This window comes from Emys orbicularis, chromosome 7, assembly GCF_028017835.1.
Source record: "Emys orbicularis isolate rEmyOrb1 chromosome 7, rEmyOrb1.hap1, whole genome shotgun sequence".
NCBI lineage: Eukaryota > Metazoa > Chordata > Testudines > Emydidae > Emys > Emys orbicularis.
Window position 1 is genome coordinate 25,236,015 of NC_088689.1, and position 23,061 is coordinate 25,259,075.

The window sequence follows — 23,061 nt, forward strand, 5'->3', positions numbered from 1 at the left end:
TTATGTGCATTTTGATCCATAAAACTTCAATGGGATATAAATTATCATTGTTAAAAGGGGGCCAGTGTACTGTATATACATGGAACAAAAACAGAGATTTAATTTTCCTAATACTTTTATTGTTCTGCTAACAAATTTGGTTGGTTAAACCTTGGTGGTAGAATCAGAATGTTATACCAGAGTTAAGCTTTAACATGAGCAAAATTCTCTATTGAAATGTGGCTCTAGAGACTGTAAATTTGAATCCAGGAACTATTGGTCAGATTGGTTTTATAAACTAAAACAAGGAAATTACTGGGTCTTACCTTGACAGACCACACAGAAGGATAATTTAGAATAATTTCCTTATAAGCAACACCAAAAGGCAGGAGGAAGAGAAGTTTACAAGTTGTTGAAATGATTTAGATGCCAGAATAAGTTACTGAAAAGTATTATGAGATGAGATGGGTGAGGTAATATCTTTTATAAGATATTGTCTCTCCAATACTCTGGGATGAACATGGCTACAACAACACTGCATACGTGAAAAGTACTATATTATATGCCTGCTCAGTTTTTCAACTGTTCTGGACATTCAGGCTAAGGGAAACAAGAAGATAAAATTAAACTAAGAGTAAACTCTGCATTGTTAACGTATACATATACATCTAGTTAAAGAAAAGGCACCGTAACATTATACCTACCCCAAGCCCAGGAATTCTTTTGTGGAAGTATTTAAATGTTAAACAGCTAATTGCAGAAATAAAATAATAAATGCTACATAAATTAGAATTTTTGTTCTTAAAAACTGAATGAATTTCAACTCACTTCAGAATAGAAGAAAAATGCCGCCCACCTGCCTCAATGGGTGGGGGAACCTGATAGGGCTGGCAGAGAAAGGGGACAGTCCCAGCAGCAAGGAAGGGAGACAATTGCTGAGGGACATGTAACTCCTCCCTCAGGAAACTCTGGCACCCATTGGCCAGCTGGGGCTGGGATGCTGATTGGATTTAAACTGGAATGGGGCCATGTGGAGCCTCTTTTGGCTCTGTTCCAGCAGAGAAGAGTTACTTGCCAGTTTCCAGCAGTAGTAGCAGCTGTCAATATGCAATCTTCAAAGGAATGGAGATTGGACAAGGACCAGTGGTCTGCAACCAATGCAGAATGAGAGTCACAAGACGAGGGGAGCAGCTGGGCAGGATCCGGGACCCTGGCAGGAACAGTTCACTTTGTGGATAGTGGTGAGTCAGAGGAGTGCATTCCTTCCAGATCGGATCCTGAACCTCTCATACAGGAGGTCCATGGGATGGATTCAGGGTCTGAGTCTGAGGACAACGAGGGTGGGCGAGAATGACAAGGAGCTGGTGAGCCTCACTCCCATAAGCAGCCAAGAGTCCAGCAAGATCATGAAGAATGGTGGCCCAGGTCACTCCTCCCTCTGACAACCCCCTCAAGGGATATGGGATGACCTGGCAAAATCATTGGCATTGGTGGCCCATAGTTTTGGCAGTCTGCCTGACAAGCGTGGGCCCCTCTCAGTTGAGGGGGTAATGCTGTCACGGGTTCAGGGTGGGTCTGATATCCCACAAAGGAATACAGAGCAATTAGGAAGGGACCTGTCACCAGGTGGGAACGTTCCTAATGGAACACAGGCGGGAAACATGTTGGCTAACGCCCCTAGAGCTTATGAAGAATCTAATCACCCATTTGGGAATCATCTGTGTAAAGAGGTCAAGGAAAACATTTGGATGGGGGAATTTGTGGATTTATTTACCTTGCTGTTCGGGGAAGAGCAGAGAAAGGAAGTGGGGGGGGGGGAGGCCAAAAAAGAGGACGACTAACCCCACAGACCTAAGGTGCCTCGAACTCTTGAGAACTGGCCTGTAGCCTTTCACCTTTATGTGAGTATAATTTATTTGAGGAACCCCGAGAGGTCTATTTTCTTGTTCAAGTATGAGGATTTAATAGCGGGGGCTTATGCTACATATGGGGGGTGGGTCACATGATCAAGGTATGACAGATAATTTAGACAGAAGGTGACAGAGGAGCCTGATTTACCCTGAGGTAAAATAGACCATAAATTTTGGTTGGGGTGTATGGCTCCTTATCCATATGCCCTGCCCACCTGGCATTCACAGACAGCGGGTTGCCAGTGCCAAAACCTCATTTTCAAAACATGGATATAAAACCCAATATGTGCTTTGCACTTGATGACGGGAAATGTTTGTGTTCCCATTGCAGGTGCAGGAATCAGTATAGTGCACTCTTCTGTTAGGGAAGTAAATGGCAGTTCCAACAGGGCAATAAAATAAGGGGGTAGGCAAGGTCCCACTGTTCTGGGAGATGCTACAAGGGTAGGTGATAACCATGGGAAAGGCTCCTTCTCCAATTAAGATACAGGTGTTATGGAATATGTTATTGGACTACCCCAAGAAAAAAGAGGCAGTTAATTTATGGAATGGATTTTCGGCTGAATTTTAAATCCCATAGGAAGGAGTGAGGTGCCACACCTGAGCAGAGAATTTGAAGTCCGTTAAAGGCTTCAAGCATATAATAAGGGCAAAGATAGCCTCAGAGGTGGCAGCAGGGAGAGTAGCAAGACCCTTCCCATGCATTCTGATGCCAGAATTGCTCATATCGCCCATGAGTGCCGTACCAAAGGAGGTGAAGGGGAAATACAGGCTTATCCATCAGCTGCCCTGCCCCTAGGGCTCATCAGTAAATGACTATATTGATCCCCAGCTGTGTTCAGTGAGAACTCATCATTTGATGCTGTGGTAGCCATGGTTAGGGAGTGTGACCCTGGGGTGACGTTGGTGAAATGTGACATCGAATCTGCATTCTGATTGCTTTCAGTGCATCCCAGGGACGTTAACTTGCTTGGGTTTCAGTTTAAAGGCCACTACTATTTTCATACAGCCATGCCTATGGCATGCTCAGTGTCATATGCCACTTTTGAAAGATTCAGCTCCATGTTGGAGTGGATGATTGTGCGTGAGACTGGCCTGCATCACACAGTCCACTATCTTAACGACTTCCTAATTACAGGAAGACGGGGGACTGGCAACTGCGAGTACATGCTTCAGGCATTTTGGAATCCAGCTACGTGCTTTGGGGTCCCCCTCACCATGGACAAAACAGAAGATCCTGCCCATACTTTAACATGCCTGGGCACTGAACTGAACACAGTTTGGGATATTTCTAGGTTACCTACAGAGAAGTTGGAATTGGTCAGGGCACTGAAATGAGCTCTCAAAAGGACAAAGAAAATTACAAGAAGGGAACTACAGATAGTCATGGGGCACCTAAACTTGTATGCTGGGTGGTGGCTCCTCTTCAGGCATTTTGTGCCCAGCTGGCATCTGCCTCCTCTGGAGTGTGAAAACCCCACCACTTTGTCAGACTGACAAGGGAAATGAAGGAAGACTTAGAGGTGCAGGAAAGGTTCCTGGAAGAGTTTAATGGGGTTTCAATATGGTGTTTGTACTGGGTGCTCAAGATTGAGTTGCAAGTACAATCCAATGCCTCAAGATGCATAGGTTTGGGGGGTTACTTGCAAGGAGAGTGGTATGTGCAGAGGTGGCCAGAAAGTTGGGTGGCTCAGGGTATTACAGGGGACATCACCTTCCTTCAGTTTTTTCCTATATTAATGGCAGTCACTATTTGGGGAGAAAACTTTCAAAACAAAAAGTTCATTTCAGGTATGACCACCAATTTATGGTCCATATGGTGATCAGAGAATCAGCTAAAACTGCTTAGGTAATGAGGCTGGTCTGGGCCTTCATTTTACACTGCCTGAGGTTTAACATCCATTTTCATGTGGTGCATGTCCTGGGATTGGATAATGGTGTTTTGCTGATATTCTATCTTGATTTCAGGATGACAGATTCTGGGAACTCACCCCACTGGTCAGCAGAGATCCACTATGATGACCCAACAACTCTGGAACCTTGGCTCATAACAGCTGTGGGACTAGCTGAGGAGTCGGTTGCCCCACAGACTCTGAGATCCTGTAAAGCCAGCTTTTCAGAGTTCACAGAATAAAGAGCTCCATCATGGGGACCGATATCCACACACCAGATGGTGCAATATGAGTTGTCTTAACCCATTGTGGGTTGCTTCTCACCACTGTCACTGGCCGGCTAGCAGGCCTCTCCTACTGGAGTAGGTTGGCAGGTTTCCCAGACCCATGCAGGCATTTCATAACATGGAAGCTCTTATAAGGGTGGTCCAGGAGCGTTGGGAGCTGGAGGGATAACAGATTACCCTAACACTAGAAATTGCAACAAGGTTATTAAAGGCTCAGCAGGAGTGGGAGGTAGGCCATTGTATTTAAAGTGGCATTTGTTGTTGCCTTCCTTGGTGCTCCCAGAGTGAGTGAGCTGGTGTCTATGGCAGCTGTGGACAGGACCTAATGTGCATTAAACATAACAGATGTGCAACTATCTTCGGGATCAGTGTCCCTGTACTTAAGATACTCAAAAACAGACCAGAAGGAAAGGAATGGGGTTGAAGGAATGGGCAAATGAGCACTTGTGCCCCATAAAGGAAATAAAAGTGAAGAAAGAGAACCCAGGGAACTACAGACCGGTCAGCCTCACTTCAGTCCCCGGCAAAATCATGGAGCAGGTCCTCAAGGAATCCATTTTGAAGCACTTGGAGGAGAGGAAGGTGATCAGGAACAGTCAACATGGATTCACCAAGGGCAAGTCATGCCTGACCAACCTGATTGCCTTCTATGATGAGATAACTGGCTCTGTGGATATGGGGAAAGCGGTGCATGTGATCTATCTTGACTTTGACAAACCTTTTGATACGGTCTCCCACAGTATTCTTGCCATCAAGTTAAAGAAGTATGGATTGGATGAATGGACTATAAAGTGGATAGAAAGCTGGCTAGATTGTCGGGCTCAACGGGTAGTGATCAATGGCTCAATGTCTAGTAGGCAGCTGGTATCAACCAGAGTGCCCCAGGGGTCGGTCCTGGGGCCGGTTTTGTTCAACATCTTTAATAATGATCTGGATGATGGGATGAATTGCACCATCAGCAAGTTCGCAGATGACACTAAGCTGGGAGGAGAGGTAGATAAGCTGGAGAGCTGGGATAGGATCCAGAGTGACCTAGACAAATTGGAGGATTGAGCCAAAAGAAATCTGATGACGTTCAACAAGGACAAGTGCAGAATCCTGCACTTAGGAAGGAAGAATCCCATGTACCGCTACAGGCTGGGGACCGACTGGCTAAGCGGCAGTTCTGCAGAAAAGGACCTGGGGATTACAGTGGACAAGAAGCTGGATATGAGTTAGCAGTGTGCCCTTGTTGCCAAGAAGGCCAATGGCATATTGGGCTGTATTAGTAGGAGCATTGCCAGCAGATCGAGGGAAGTGATTATTCCCCACTATTCAGCACTAGTGAGGCCACACCTGGAGTATTGTGTCCAGTTTTGGTCCCCGCACTACAGAAGGGATGTGGACAAATTGGAGAGAGTCCAGCGGAGGGCAATGAAAATGATTAGGGGACTGGGACACATGACTTACGAGGAGAGGCTGAGGGAACTTATTTTGGAATGGGTTACCTAAGGAGGTGGTGGAATCTCCATCCTTAGAGGATTTTAAGATCAGGCTTGACAAAGCCCTTGCTGGGATGATTTAGTTGGTGTTAGTCCTGCTTTGAGCAGGGGATTGGACTAGATGACCTCCTGAGGTCCCTTCCAACCCTAATAGTCTATGATTCTATGAATCAGCTTATGCCACTTCTGTACTCACTGAAGAACTGCATGGATCCACCTCAGGTCCTAGTTATTCACCTTGAGGAGAACAATCACGGTCGGTACAGGAGTCAACTTAAGGGACAGAACCCAGAAGGATGTTTTCTTGATTAGGCAATCATGGCTGGCAGTGAGGTTAATATCGTTAGAAATGTTCACAAGGTGGGTTCAGTGTGGAGCCACAAGATGATTGGTTTAAGCACCAGGCAAGAAACAAAGTGACTAGGCAAGTCACCAAGATGGTCCTGGAAACAGGGGATTCAGTGATACAGCACAGGGACATTCATTACAATCAGCCTCAAGTTTTCAGAGATGATGGCATACGTTTGTCAAATGGAGGTGCTGACATACAGCAATAGAATTTGAGGGAATGGACTGAGCAGGAGTTGTGATACCAGACGGCCTGATTGGGGAGAGAACGACCAAGCTAGTCGAGGGCACCTCCTGTGGCCAGTTTCCAGGGCTGTCAAAAGGATAAAATGAACAGTTCCAGAGGTTTAAGATTTGCGATTTGGTGATAGGCCTTGGGATCATGGGATATGGTGAGACCTCATGGCGTTGAGGGCCCTTCGGGGACAAGGTCCCCACCTTCCTGCACCCTCTGTCTTCCTCGCAGAGTGAGGGTGCTAGGACTCAGAGAGAGTTGTGTCCTGGGGGTAGACTGAGCAGAGACTACGCCAAGTTCCTAGTTATATGATAAGGAGCCCTGGAACAAATTAAATGCCTGGTATAGGTGAGAGGCACCTAGAGCTCCTCCTGTGTGTTATAGTTTAATAAAAGCAGTGGCCTGCTACTTAATTCCATGCATGTGTCTGTCCTCATCAAGTGGTTTCAAATTATACTTGAAGCAGCTCATAATAAGAGACAACAAGTAATGCTACATTAGAACTAATGATACCATGACCAAAAAGAAACAGGCCAGTTGCCCACCACCCAAAATATGGCAGACCTGACCAAAATATGCACAACATTTACAACAGAAAATGCCATATGGCAGGAGAGGAGTGACTTGGTACTGAAGGGTTGCACAGCAGTTCAGGACAGCTTATACTTGGTTGGAACTTGCAGGCAGCTGTTTCTTACTGGAGCTCTCAAAGGGTTGTAAATCTTGTTGCTGCTTCTGCTGTTTTAGCCATTCTTGCTCAAAGTGTTAGTAGGAACTATAGGCCCAATCTATCTTCCATTAACGTCAATAGGAGATGAGCCCTATATGCATGTTTTAAATAAAGACGGCACAGAAAACAATACCTAATCTAAAGATTTGGTAAGACTGACTAGGAAATATAAATTGAATCACTGTCTGCTGATTTATCTCCCAATGAGAGCTAGACCCCTCAAGAACTGTAAACCTTTCTTGACTGCTCAGAAGATTGGGCAATACTTTCAAAAAGAATCTAAACATTTTGGGGGGAAAAGCATATTGATGTAATAGTGTCTGAGCTGCAAGTGATCAGTTCAAATTCTAATTAATATACACACATATGGAACTGCTTTTTGTTTTAAGATTATTATATTACACTGAATAATAATTTCACACTATGCTTACAAAATGACTCTTTTACTAACTCAATCAGAGAATTTAGTGAGGACTAAGGCACAGATTTAGTGAAGATTACGCACAGATTTTAGAAATGAAATGGGAGACATTCTAACAAATCTATCAGGAATAAAATCAACAACTTAAAGTTTAAACCAATCATCTTGAGTATATATTTGAACTTGGATATGCAGATGTGGTGCACAAGTCCCAATGGTTCAGCAATACACTCAAAGGATCAACAGCCCTATAGACAGCTAAATTACTCAGAAAGCCAGGGAATTTATCAAACATGAATTTCAAAGTGGATTCTAGCCTCCAGGAAAAATGGAGTTGCCCATTAATGTACATACAAAATAAATGTTGTGTTCAAGCTCCTCCAACTATTTATTTTTGACACAGAACTAGCTAAAGATTTTTAATTTACATAAAGAGGGACAAAGAATGTTACCCCTTTGATGAAAGTACTCTGAGTATATATGGTGGGTCTTGTTTATTTTTTTAAATCAGTAGCGTAACAGTCTTACAGGTACAACACAAAGGAACCATTTACACTCTTTCACATCTATTAGTGCATTATTTATAAACATCTCCAATTTCAGAATGTTAACATTAAATATGTTTCACACATGTAGAGGAAATTCTTACAAACTGATCATATATTATGGATGAAAATTGTAATAGCTACACTGAAACTAGTTAAAGCAGGCATTTTTGAATTGAATACACTGAAGTATGCTGTATCTTTGCCAACTTAGGTACTGTTTAGCTTGTAACCTCAATATTTTCTTTATTGACCAAAAGAAATGTTAACTTCATCCATTGTTGACAGATCATTTATCAAAATAAAATAATAAAAATAATAATGTTTCTTAAATAATGGAATATTTCATAGGCGAGATTGTTCTCAAAATTAGTCACTGGCCTTTCAGCTCCAAGACCTTGGTTTGAATTTATCTAGAGGACAGGGGATGAACATCATTCTAATCAGATTACTGCAAGAAATCCTAGATAAAATAATTTTGACAGAGTCTGTTCAACTCCTGATGGGCTCTAGTCCATATATTAAAACCAAAACATAATTGACACTGTTTAGTTCTAACAACAATCTGCTTCGCAAAAGAAGCCTGTTAAATGTTGCCAACTGTCATTATTTTATCCTGAGTCTTGTGATTTGAGGTTTTTTCTTAAAGTCTCCAACTGATGGAATCATGTTATTACATGAGAATCTCAGCTTTCATTTCACTTCTGCCCCCTGTGGCTACAGAGAAAAGCTTGAAAACTTGAATTCTAAAGTCTCCAAAACCAGAAGACAAATACAAATAACCATACATTAATTATTTTTTTAAATCCCATGATTTTTGGATGCTTAGGATTGGCAATACTGAGTTTATGAAAGAATGGTACCTGTACTACCCTTTTTTTCTACAGAATTAGGGGATGATCCTACCGATTCAAAACTGATATGCATTGGCAATTTTTTATTAGAAGACCACGCTACTCCCCATCCTCAAACTCACACACACTTTAAGTCTAACTTATAGATAAATAAATATAATGATCTGCAAAACATATCCATATTTGGAAGTTCTGATTAGAAACAGAGTATTTCAAAATTAAGAAACTGTAGAAATCCTTCATTGTTTTCAACAGTTTGGCAGTAATGTAAATAGTATTGCAGCCTTAGATAATTAGCCCCAATGTACAAAAATGTAAAAACTTAAGACATTAACTGCTGATGAAGAATTACAGCTTTTTTGCTTTAGAAGTTAACTCTGAGAAACAACTCAGAATGTGAGGAATAGTGAATGGTACCCCTATTCTTAAATATTGTTGGAATAGAGTATAAATAGAATCAAACAAATTTATTTATTAAAACAAATTATAGTAGCAATCCTGCAGAACAATCTGCATGTAAAGATCTATATGCTACACAGAAATAATGAAGGGTCCACATATGTAGACCTCTGTAAATGACATAGTACAAACTCTGACCACCTCCTCACATAACAATAAATAAAATAAATAATAATAATAATACATAGGGGACTAACACAATTTATTTATTTTCTCATAACTAATACGAAGTTTCCCCACATAAGGAAAATTTTCAATATATTGAAAACATTTGTAGATACGACATGAAGCTAAAGAGAATGCTTTATTAATTTATAATGCACCACACATAATGAATGTTTGTTTAACAAAGACTGTATGAACTTCAGACATTAATCAAAAGTGAATGCTGCATGATTTGTATAATTAACTAGAAAGTCATATTCCAAGTGATAAATACCATGAACAACAAAATGAAATGAGCGAATATTAACCCTATGTGTTCATTAATAATGAAAGTTCTTGATAGTCCACAACACAATTAATACAGTTAATTGAAGGGTCACATTTCCCAAAGATTCCTAATTAGAGTTGCAATGTTCCATTCATCAGAGATTCAAGCTAACAAACAGCCCATTCTAGGCTCTCTTCAAAATTGAACAGCTGACCTCTGTCCATTAGGCTCATGTTGTGCTTGCGGAAGCGAGAGAAAAAAATATCTTAACATGCAGCCACATACTGTCATCCTTACTCAAGAAAGGACCCCTTGACTTTAATGGAAGTTTTGGCTGAGTGAGGATGTTATAATCTGGTCATCGGTAACAATGCTCTGGAATTTACTCAGGGAGCCAGTAACGTATGGTGTATGAGCCCTTGGAGAGCATTAAACATACAGATGTTGAAAAGAGGACTAAAAAGGAACAATAGAGCAGGTTATGAAAGAGCCCTGCATAAACAGGAAATATAAACTAGAACTAATATCAGGAACAGGGTTAAGGAGATTAAAAAATTAACCAAGATGCTTCTTCAAAGATTTTATACTTTTGTTCCTCAAAAGAAGAAACAGCTGCTCTAATTCCACTCATTCTATGGAGACTGACCTACTGGAATCAAGTTTGGTGTGTAGGTACTAGCAAACACTTGGAGTTACATGATTTTGGGTGCCCCATAGCCCTGCCCTAATGTAGCAAATCACAGGGAGGCCTAATCTTCCCCTCAAGTGGTTGGGCTAGAGGGGTAGGAAGCTAGCCATTTGACACCACTAATTTGATATAGAACAATAAATAGCTAAATAAAAACAAATTATGTTCACTACTGAAGTGGACTAGATTTAAAGAGGTGACAGTAGGTAAAAATGTTCATAACCCATCACCAGTCCTCAGAGACAACTTAATCTCTTTTATTTACATTTCTGTAAAAGAGCTAGCCAGTTATTTTTCACTATATACATTTGCAGGGTCTATTAATTTCATGTATTTTCCTTTATTGAAATTATCTTCAGATTCACTACATTCAGAGGAAAGATTTTGACAATTCAGGTCCCAATCCCACAAACACGTAAGCATGTGCTGAACTTTATACACATGCGTAGTTCCATTGTAGTCTCAGTCACAAGTGTGTTTGCAGGATCAAAGCCTCAGAATGTAGCAAGTACCATAGGAGTGAGGCATGTATGATTCTAGCTGGGCTGGGCTTTTTCTTAAATGTATTCATTGTATTGCAAATAATTTTGGTGAACAATTCTTGATAAGATGCTCATGCTCAAGCTATTCTTTGCAGGTATTCAGTATTCAAAATTCAAGTTGAGCCAGTTGGTTATGAACAGTGATATAGGCTTCCTGATACATTTATGTTCCCTAAATAAATGAATGTAACTCTTAGAATCAGGTTTCTGGTGCTATTATTGATACCTACAAATTTAAAATTCGCTCTCCACAAATATTCTTCAATATTTGTTTAAAATTTGCTGTTTCTATTAACATTTCCAACAGTAAACTCATTCACTAGAATATTTGTGGAAAGTGAACATAAAGCAGGCAAGCACACAGCCAAAGCAAATGTGTTTTAAAATTGGAACAAATATTGGTGGAAAATTTGTTGCTGTAGTCACCTAGCTCTAGTTTTTGATTATATATATAGCATGTGCATATAGATGTGCATATGTGTGTGTGTACTATACATATTTTTCATGTCTTAGCTGCATAAAAATTATCGTATCAATATCTTCAGAATACAGGCAGAAATCTGAGTAAATGACATCCTTACTACACTGAATTTTATGTTTTGTTTTTATTTCCTTTACTTGCCTTTCAGTGTAAACAGTAGTTGTTGTTATAAGAGGTCAGTTTTATATGCCCATGTACCACTGAACTGTTTAAGTTTAAAATGACACTACTGTTTAAGACCCAGTAATTTTCAGAACGTTTGATTTACTACTCTGGCACTCAATAAGCCTCATTTCATACCTCCAAGAACGAACTAGTCAAAGTGTTAAATAAACATGAAGCATAAGGCTTGTTTTCTTTCCAAAAGTGCAAGCACTGTGTTACTCTAATGATTAAATATTGTTTAAATATACAACTGAGCGACTAGTTGCACAGTTGATTCTTTCCCTGTGCTTCATTTTATGTATTAATTATTTTGTGTTCAGACAAAGACTTTAATTAGGAATCATAAAGAGTTTGTGAAGAGTGAAGTAGTAATGGTTTCATCTACATTAAACTGTCTGCAGATGGATACATTTCTGAAGAAAGAGTTGCCACTAGGAAAACCTTCACTGATCCTGAATCTATGAAGCATTAAAAGGAACTGATCCTGCAACGTGCTTTAGGTCCTCTACTCCCATTCAGAGATCATCATTTTGTTATGTGTATATACAGTGCCTAGCACAATGGGGCCTTGATCCCTGATTGGGGCCCGGAGGTGTTATTCCAATGCAAATAATAATAATAATGATTATGTGAGCTGAAGGTATTTAGGTCAGCAAGTTGCAGTATATCAAGCCCTAAATAAATATAGTTTAATATAATATTTTGTAGATAGTAAGTGACAGCAAAAAAAATAGAAAATGTGCCTTTAGTTTCAAAAAAGGGGAAATAAAATAAAGGTTTGTGCATATAAATGATTTTGATGTGAAATAAATCAAATCAGTTTAAATTATCTGAAACTCATCTGTTGAAAATTGATATGCAATTTAATACACACAACACTACTTTAGTTGCTTTTTAAAAAATTCAGTATATTCAGAATAACTATCAGTGCTGTGTAGTTCCTCACTGTGTGCTCATGGAAAAGGAATATTTATATCTCACTGAAATTTAAAATATTTTCTGAACATATGTATCCTTTTTTAAAAGATAAAGAAAAACTAAGGGCACACATATATATAACCTAAGTAAACAAATAATTTAGCTAAGTCCATTATATATATACATACATACACACACACACACACACACAAACAATTTTTAAATGCACTTTTAGTTATTCTAATGACATTAGGAAAACTTTTGTATCAAATGTAAAATACATCATTAAATTCATGGAAAGGTCTGTGCCATAGCAACAATCTCTCACAAATATTAGCATAATCAGCTATATCAAAACCCGTAGGGGAAAAAGGGCCATATGATGCCTTCAATGAAATCCATACCCTAATGAAAGAACCTTTTATTGTGTTGCTTTTTGTTGTTGTTTTTCAAAACGTTATGCTTTTAAGTGAAAGTACTCTCCATTGCCATGTGGGAGATTTAAGTGTGGATCCTGGTCATGATCTCTCACTCTCTGAACCAGCAATATTGGGAGTGCCAGATAGGCTGTGGCTACCATGTGACACCCTGATGGGGGGTGGAGTAGAAGGTGTAAATCAATTGCGGAGAATAGGAAGAATCATGGAGATTGCAGCAAGAAAGTAGGAGACACTAGAAAAAGAAAAAATACAATTAAAAATAATAAGAGCTGTTTTGGTTTTATGGTATGTAAATATTCCAAATTAAAAGTGGGAGTCAATTTAAGGAAGTCCTCAGTGTGGTTTCTCTGGACTTTCATGGGTCTGATCCAAAATCCATTCAAGTCAGTGGAAGTCTTTTCAGTGACTGCAATGAGCTCTGAATCAGGGCCTATATTGTGTGTGTAAAATCACAGGGAGGGTAGTAATACCACCTATTATTAAGATTCTCTGTCACTTCCCATTAGAAGACTCTGTTTTCAGTTACTTATAATTTTGCCAAATTTTAACTGTTTTGTCTGAAATTTTCTATGCCAGGTGCATGCCTAAAACTTGGAACAAATTTATGGAAAAATACATTGTTTTGAACATGTTAAAAATTCTGTCAACCTTCTCTTTGAACAGCTCTAACATCCCCATGCTTTGGCGTTGGGACATGAAATTTGGTGGAGGGAAAAGGGTGGCCTCTGTGTCTGGGTTGTGCATTTTATGGTCACTATAAAATTTTGGCCAAATATGGTCAAGTTATAAACCCTTGAAAAATCATAATTCACACATATTCAGGAAGACTTCTTTGATTTTAGTAGCTGAATTCCCCAAAGATTCTGGGCACATTGGCATGCTCCAGCCCACAGCTGTGCAGAACTTTCCTTGTGATTGCAGCTCAGGGCTGCTGAAGGCCTTGCTTGGTCCAGCCACCTGAACTCAAAGCAGGGAGCCTGTCTTTGCTGTTCTCCCACTGATCCCCCTCCTGCACCCAGGCTGTATGAAGGAGGAAGCTACCTGATTCGTATGCAGACAGGACAATAGCTGGACTGGGGGGAGGGGGGGAGGGAGCAGTACAAATCAGGATAAGTAGCCTAGAGTGGGAAGACAGGAGATGGAGGCTGGCAGGGTGGGAAAGGAAAACTGGTACTGGGAATTGGAGTGCGGGGGGAAACTTGGACTGCCTGGACCAGGAGACTAGGACTGGGATCCAGAGAGGGGTACTGCTACTAGATGGGTAAGTCTAGTAGTAGTCCACAAAGGATGATAACTTACTCCATCACTTCAAGTGGGAGAGGTCTGTGGGTCAATTTAAAGCTTCCATTCCTGCTGATGACCAGGGCCGGCTCTAGGTTTTTTGCCACTCCAAAAAAAAAAAATCCTCTGAGAGCACAACTGCCGAAGCAAAAAAAAAAGCTGGAATGCTGCTCCTGGAATTGTGCCACCCCAAGCATGTGCTTGGTTTGCTGGTGCCTAGAGCCGGTCCTGCTGATGACCCATGTGGGTGTCAATATGATGCCACATGATGGAATTTCTGTTTTTTCAGTTGTTTTTTTAAATTAGGAAATCATACCCCCCAAAAAATATGCTAAAAGATTAAGGTTGGGAAGTCAAGCACTCAAAAGTTTGGAAATGCCAGAATTAAGATTGCCTGTGCATCTTTGATTCAGCCCTCTTGAATTAATTTTGATGGACTGTATGGGCCCAAAGAGTCAAAGGTGTTAATTTTGCCCTGTCACTGTCCAACATTAAACAGTTTTAAATAAGGTTCTGGGTTTGGTATACAGAGACCTCAACCTGTTTAGTACCATGGCAAATACACTATAAAAAAGCCTTTTAAACCTTATTAAAGATACAGAAAAAGAAGGTAAAACAATTAAAGCATTTGAAGTGTGAAAGATTACACAAGGCTTTTATTTTAACCATGCCCCTTCCTCCTATTTCCTTTAGCTGTAGTGAGAGTGACAGTCTTTTCTATAATATTAACAATGACAATAACTGTCCTTTTTGTGAAAAAGAGAAAACATTAGTTGGGATAGGCTGGACTTGTTGTTGTTAAAGTCCAATCCCAGTTCCTAGAACACAAAACAGGACAAATGCATACAAAAAGGGAAAGAAGAGAAAAGCAAATATAAAAAATGATGCTTCTGTCTCTAGCACTGACTTGCACTTACAGTCTCACTTCTTCAAAAACATAGGCATAGCACAAGCTCTTATCAGCTACTCCAAGACCCAGTAAACTTGTACCAGTCAGGCCACTTAGGGCAATGCTTGTAGCTGTCTCTTCAATCACAGGCTCACAACTGTATTGCAAAAGATGCAGTCTTGGCTGGCTATGTCACACTCACATTAAGCAAAAGGAGAGGGATAGAAAATAGAAGAAATGAGATAGAAAAGAAAAGGACACAAAGTGGAAGGTGACAAAGTCTCACATCCCAGATGGTGTTCAGGAGTCAGCCAGAGCTGATGGAGAGGGTGATGTCACATGTGTTGCAGTGTGGTCAGGACATTCCTCAGGATTAGGAGGATGAAGGCCCAATGGTGTTAGAGTGGATCCTGGGGTCCCAGGAAATGATGTGGGTGGTAGCCACAATAGTGAAATTCACTCATTCCTGTTGTCCCATCTTTTAGTCAGCCAGCATTCACTTCCCGATTTCCCCGCAAAAGTCTTTTCTTTTAAGAACACCAAAAAGGAGCGATGGGCAGAATAGGCTGTCCTTTCATTAAGTTGTCCACCAGTTAGGCCTAATTTCTGACACACTGATTTTGGTTTATTGATTTATGGACCCACACTTCTCTTGTTTATCAGGTATGATCTTAACACACTTGAGTTATATCAATAGGCTTTTTAGTGTATACTAATTCAGTCTGCCTATCTTTTGCACCTTTTCCCATCAACATTTGTTATAGATTATGATGACATTTTATGAACTTTCACTTACTTTTCACAATTGAGCTCACAATTAGGGTAAATTTGTAGGCCCGATTATTATAAACAGCCCCGTTATCCATATGCATTATGATATCATCTTTAACTACATGATCATGATGGTTTTTCTACGGGACCTCTGCCTGATTCAGTACATGGATGGACCTGCTACGTGCAGTGAAGGAGACTGTCGTCTGTAAGATCTCTGCTTCATTTTTTGCAGAAATTGGAAGGTGTGTAGAGAATGAAGCAGGGGACTCCAGGAACAGAAAGAATGGTTTCCTGGTTAAGGCAGCTGAATACTGCCCTAGAAAATTGGATTCTATCCCTGCCTCTGCCACAAAGTGCTTATGTGATGCTAATCAAGTTGCTTAAACCAAACTTTTCATGTGTAGTCACTAATTGTGTGTTCCTCATTTTCTGGGTGCCTGACTTGAGACCCTGGAGTCTGATTTGCAGAAGTGCTGAGCACTCACAGCTGCAACTCAAGCCAATGGAAGTTGTGCTTTGAACATATCAAGTGCTGCTTTAATGCTAAGTATCTGAAACATCAGCTGTTAGGCATCTCAGATTGAACACCCAAAATTAGTGGATACTTTTGACCATAGTTTCTTACAGTATGTCTACACTGCAATTAAAAACCTATGGCTGGCATGTGCCAGTTGATTCAGGCTCTTGGGTTTCCGGCTAAGGGGCTGTTTAATTGCAGTGTAGATCTTTGGGCTCGAGCTGCAGCCCAGGCTCTGTGACCCTCCCACCTCACAGGGTCCTAGAACCTGGGCTCCAGCCCAAGACCGAACATCTACACCACAATTACACAGCCCCTTAGCCCAAGCCCCACAAGCCTCAGTCAGCTGGCACAGGCCAGCCAAGGGTGTCTAATTGCAGTGTAGAGATACCCTGCATGCCTCAGTTTTCCATCTGCAAAATAGGGCAATGCCACTCCTCATCTCACAGGAGATGTTGTGAAAATCACATGTTTGTGAAGCACTTAGATACTGCAGTGATAAGCGCCACAGAAAAACCTATGAGGAAATTAATAATTCTGTCTTCAGAGTAGGGTTTGCATAGTAAATAAGACCTAGGGTCACACACTGAACAATAAGGAGAAGACAAAATATTGAATAGCTGCTCATTAAGTGAGCACTGTCCATTCTGTGCACTGAATGAGGCAGGGATCCAGTGGAAAAATAGTATGTGATCATGTAATTAAGGACTGCATCATAATGCAGGCACCCAAGAGGGCCAGAGAAAGGTTGCACAGAAAACCTTAATACTGACATTTCCTAACTTTTGAGTTTTTGACTTTGCAATGTTAATCATTTTCTTTTAACATAAATGTTGTGGGTAATATATATTAGAGAGGCAGTGTGGCCTAATGAAGTGAGCACTGGCTTGGAACTCAGGAGACCTAGGTTCCATTCCTGGCTCTGCCACTGGCTTTGTGTGGCCTTGGGCAAGTCACTTCACCTCTGCGCATCACTTTCCCCATCTATAAAACAGAATAATAATACTTACCTTGCTTGTAACGCACACTGAGATCTACGGCTGAAAAGTGCTACGTAAGAGCTTGTTGTTGCTATTACTGTCCAACTCTCAAGGTGCCTTCTGTAAGAAACAGAGGATCCACAACTCTCACTGAAGTGAATGCATCTACTTGCATGTTGCAGGACTGGCCCTTTCCTTATCAAGTATGATAATTATAGCAACAGCCACTAGTGTTACTGCAACTAAGGGTTTGTGAAGAGTTTTCTTTGAAAAACTAGATTTTTCAGCCATACAAATTCTCTCCTGGCTGAATCTGGTTAATAGAAGATCCAACTCCAGCAGAGAATGTTTTCTACAGCTATGGAGGGGAGGGAACTAATTGGAAGGAAAGATAGCAATTACTCCAATCAAACTATCTTTAGGAGGAACAAAGGAAATAGTCATTCAATATTTCATGTAATAATGGTGGCTCTTTCACCTGGCCTTAAGACAAATAAATCTGAAAATGGAACAAACTCTTGTAAGAGTGCAAAACACACCAAACAGAAATGAATGTTTACTACTTTTAGATTATTTGTTTTGCACTTCTGTATAAGAGGACCCAAAGCTGCTACCACTAAAATAAATCGCAAAATGAGCAATGAGAGCAGGATCAGTCCCATAATTATCATCTATTTTACAGTGAAGTGGCATCATCCATGAAGGCCAAATCCCAGCCTTTCCTGCACAAAACCCAAGTAAAGAGGGCTTTGCATCAGGGAACCATGAAGATACAAAAGGAGGCCACAGTCTACATCTAGGCTTCAGTTGATACTGCATCCTACAGGCAGGATTGGTTACTATGACCCTCTGTACTGCACTTATTTGGGAGTTTGGCCCAGTGGAATCATGCTCTACCCATTATCCATGGCCCACTATTCCCTTGGCCCTGGCCTGTACTCCCACAAGGAGAACTGCCCTCAATGCTGCTCTGTGGCAAGCCAGTGATTTAAAAATCCCTGCACCCAGTGCCAGGAACAGAACAGAGGACCAGATCTATAATTTCTGTTTCATTTCCAACCTTGGGTGCCTGAGGATGGAGGAAAGGCAGAATGTGGCGATAAGTCAAACTTTTTGAGTTGATAGCTACTGTAAGTTATATCAAATATGCACAGCCTATATTGTAATGGCTCAAAAAGGTGCATGTGAATAATAGACTGTACTGAAATGTGCTACGATACCTAGGCACAGTAGAATGGATTAAGGATGGACTGTCACTCTTATTTCTAATTTTTCTGTCTTTTGCTGTCTTAAATCAGACCATTAATATTATTTGAATGTATAGTTTTTTTCTGCGGTTTAATATAGCTATACCTTTTGCAACCAGCCACATATTCCAGCTCTGACACATCTGAAGATAGAAGATCTACAGGGAAATGTAGAATCAAGAGCCATAAGACACTGGGTTACAGTTCATGAGAATTTGCAATTTAAGTATATGATGACTGAGAAAGAGATGTAGATGTATTGTGAAATGTATCTTTTAGCTGATACAGCTACAAGTAGGTTAATTAAGTCACCAACATTCTGCAGAGAAGAGGGTAAAACACAGTTATCATGTGAACTCTTCTCAAGGGTTACACAATTTGTTCCCTGACTGTAAAAAAATGTAGAGCTCTCCACCACAGTTACCTAATACACTGTGTTATAAAATAGCTATCCTAACAATGTGCATTATGACACAAATAAAAAAAGTCCTCCTTTAATTCAATTAAGGCTTGCATGTCTAGATCAAATTTCCAAAGCTCTTATGATAATTATCACTGGAGGTTTTCTTATTCTGTCTTCAAGGAAGTCTGACCTTATGTATCTGAGATGGCCTTGGTGAGTTATGCAAGTGAACTGATAACTGCTCAATTCTGCAAGGTGCTGAGTGTCCTTAAACTCCCATTAAAGTCTATTGTAGCTAAGTTAACTCAGCTCCTTATAGGAGATAATCAGCACCTTTCAGGATTGGGCCCTGTCGTATGGGTTATGTGACAGGGAGGAACGACTCTCCACCCCCTGGTGGGTGGAGCGAGGCAAGCCATGCCCCTGCCAGAAGCAGAGGGGCAGGACAGGAAGTTTAAAAGACAGGCCCGGCAGCTCAGTTGTGCAAGAGCCAGAGAAGGAAGCAGATATCTCTCTGCCTGCCACACTGAGGACCCAGAGGAGGCACTGGGACTACCAACCGACCAGTACCCAGAGGAGCTACTGGGACTGCCGCTGGCCATGTACCCCAGGGAGATGAAGGAATCCCAGGCAATGGAGGTACATATAGAAGGCGTAGTAGGAAGTAGCCCAGGGACACCAGACATTAGTCCAGTTGTGTTGCCAGAGTTCAGGTCAGCATGTTTCAGTGGGATCCCTGAACTTTTCATCCATAGATCTCAGTGCGCTTTACAAACAAGGTAAGTATCATTATTGTGACCCAGCGGTGGAACCATCTGCCACTGTTAGGGTCCTGGGCTGGGACCTGGTGGAGTGGGGTGGGCCTGGGTCCCCCTATCCCTGCAGCCACCCCACCATGAGGTGGCCATCTACCCACCTTAGGCCAAGAGGCCTGTGTTTACCTGCTGTCTGCCTGAGCCAGGAGACCAGGCAATAGACTGCTGATTGCTCTGCCCTGCTCAGACAGCCAGAGCGCTAAGACCGCTAATTCTCCATTGAGCCTTACATTTATAGACATGCAGTAGTGGGGGGGCTTGGCCTTCCTCCAAGACTGATGGGGAGAGATGGCCACAGGACCCTACACACCCTAAAATCCTCCAAATTATGAAAATTAGTATATGTAAATTCTGCTGCTATGGAAGCAGTGAACATGCATAAGTGATTTGTAGATTATAAAATCATAAGGAAGCATTGTGATCATGTAGTCTGATCTCCTGTATTGCACAGGCTATAGGACATAAAAGGGTGCAGACAGTTAAACAGGATGAATTCAGACCAATAAGCATGTTATTCATTGTCTCCAGTGAATTGTAAGTTACTTCAGTAACACATCCAAATATAAGGCAGTTCCCCCAGAAAAAGTTGCCTCTTTTCATGAAGAAGCATCTCCAAAATACGTAAGGGAATACTCATACACATGTTCTGGAGTTGTTCCCCGTTGTTGGAAAAGTATTGGAGGGAAGTGTTAAGTGCCATGTCTGATACTATGAAAATACCACTACAGTATGTCCTAAACTTGGTATTCTTCATATAACAAAAGACATTGCCTCAGATAAATATGAGAACAGATTTGTTAATGCTCCATTACTGGCAGCTAAAAACCAGATCACTCTAGACTGGAAGTTTGAACTACTGCCAACCAGTAATAAATGGATGGCTCAGCTTAAGGAATTACTGCCAATGGGTAGGGTGGAAAGTGCTACACAAATACAGAAATAAACTGAAAGAGTTGGGGAACGCATTAACTTTGTTGCATGCTTTCCACAAAACATAGGCAGGTTGGCAGCAGACAAGAAAGAAGCTCCTAATAATTTAAACATTGCTCCCTGCCTCCTCCCTGCTCTCTTTGGAGTAGCACATGCCCCAATGGTGGGGAGGCGCATTGTCAGTACTTTCCTGAGCACAGGGATGAAACTTTGCCTGGCTATTTATATAGGCTGCCCAAGAGAGTGGGAGAAGGCTCTTTATACCCTCCCCACACTATTGTGCTCCAGTGTAAGGACCAGACCCAAAGCTGAGTCCAAATCAAAACTCAATATTTGAGCACACATGAACTTTGGGAAAGTTTGGGTCTGAATCTAAACTGTAAAGGAGTCGACAATCTCAAATAATGGAAAATATTCAGGGCCAGATTTTGGCAACTGATTTTTTCCCCCTTCACATCACTCCAGCAGATCCACAGTGCCTCCCATAGTTCATTATACAGGGGGAGCATATCCACCATGTCACCTCACAGCTTTGGAGAATGGTACACCGGGGAGGAAGGCATAGCCCTTTGGGGAAAGCTTGCAGCATAGAAGGGGTTAGTAGGGAGCAGCCCATTTTCTCAGGAAAGCACTGGGCTGCAACTGTGGCTGGCAAGGAAGGAGCAGGCAGTGTGTATGATCTTGAGAGCCAGCCACAATCAGGCCCTATAAATAGATTTTCCTAATAAAAACATATATAAAATAAAACAACACAGCTTTAACTCACATTGCACCCATGTACCCACGTCTAAATACAGCTCTTCTGTTTCATTCCCCTCCACTGGCACTGAAATCATTTAAGAACAGACGACAAAAAAAAAAACTGACAAAAGCACACAAATCTCAAAGGCCAGGCTCTAGCCCAAACAGCCATGTACAAGCACTAAAGCTCCCATACTAATTTCCAATGTATGGCACATATCACTGAAAAAATTCTGCTACATTACAACCACAGTAGTGTGTATTTTGAGATATCCTGAATATCACTGCCACATACTTGCAATTAGCTGAGACTTAAAGATAAGAATGTTGATTTTTTTTTCTAATTGTGATAATGCCAATGTGTTTTTGCCACCTCAGTCTAACAATAAGTAACTTGTAAGTGGGGAAACTGCCTAAGTGATTGATTTATCTGAATCTATGATAGCAAATGTTTGAAACTTCGTATCCCTTTTCTTCTTTCACAGGAGGACATAATTCAGCCATTGAGGGTATTATCATAATTGTTTAAATTTAATGGCTTTTTGAGAAGCTCAAGTTTTTTGTTGCCGTTGAACAAAACTGCACTGAGGTCTTTCCAAGACACTACACGATTTTTAAAAAGGTCTTTGAAGATTTATGTACAGAAATACTTCTGATCTTGCCCTGAATGTTCTCCTCAGTTGTATCAGTTTATTACCATTTTAGGAAATCCATTATATAATATACATATTTTAAACAGCACCATAATAATAACCACTCATTAACAGCTTGCTGGCAATCACAGCAGAAAGGACAAGGATTGAATGAGCAGGGAGAACGAACTCACTTCTCACTCACAGTGATCTGCTCCACGTGATGGTTGTGGCACACTGGCTGGGAAGCAAGGCCTCTACCTGTGCTATACCGATTTAGTGATAAATTGAGGACTTTGCTCTCCTCCAGGGCTGTCAAGCAGGCCCCCTTCATGAGCAGTAAGTTTACAGATGCACAAAATAGAGTTTTTAAATAGTACTTATTCACAGTAGCCACTTGTCAAATTAAATATCTTATCTGGTTTGATTTTTTTTTTTAAATTTCAGCCACTAAACTGCCTAAAAAAAAAAATCTCAGAAGGGAATAGACCACATTATCTAATAAACAGTTTTTTAATAAAACAGTCCTTTAAAAATTGAGATATTTTGTAACATGGATGCAAATAGGGCACCTGAAACTGGTAACTCTCTCTTTTTAAGCACTCAGAAATAAAGAAGCCCAGATATGTTTTTGAAAATCTGAATAAACTTTTATTCTGGGTAGAGAACTTGCATTTAAGCCATGACTATATTGTTATGACTGTTATATAATCCTGTGATTAGGCAATCAGTACCTACAGCTGACCAAGTTAATGATCTGTTCTGGACAGGGGGACTGAAACCAGGCCAGCGACACCTACAGGTGATAGGAAACCTAGTGAGAAGGCTCTGCAGTTGGAGAGAATAAAAAGAGAGGAACAGGATTCAGAGTTGCTGTCCTGTCAGAGAGATCTTGAGTCTGAGGCATAGAGGACTTGAGGGTTGGGCTGAACAGCCTTGTTCTAGGAACCCTAGGAGCATCTACACCTCAGGAGGAGGCTTTGGCTGGACCTAGCATACTGTTAACACAAAATAAACCAGTTAAAGGAAAACCACTAAAACGTT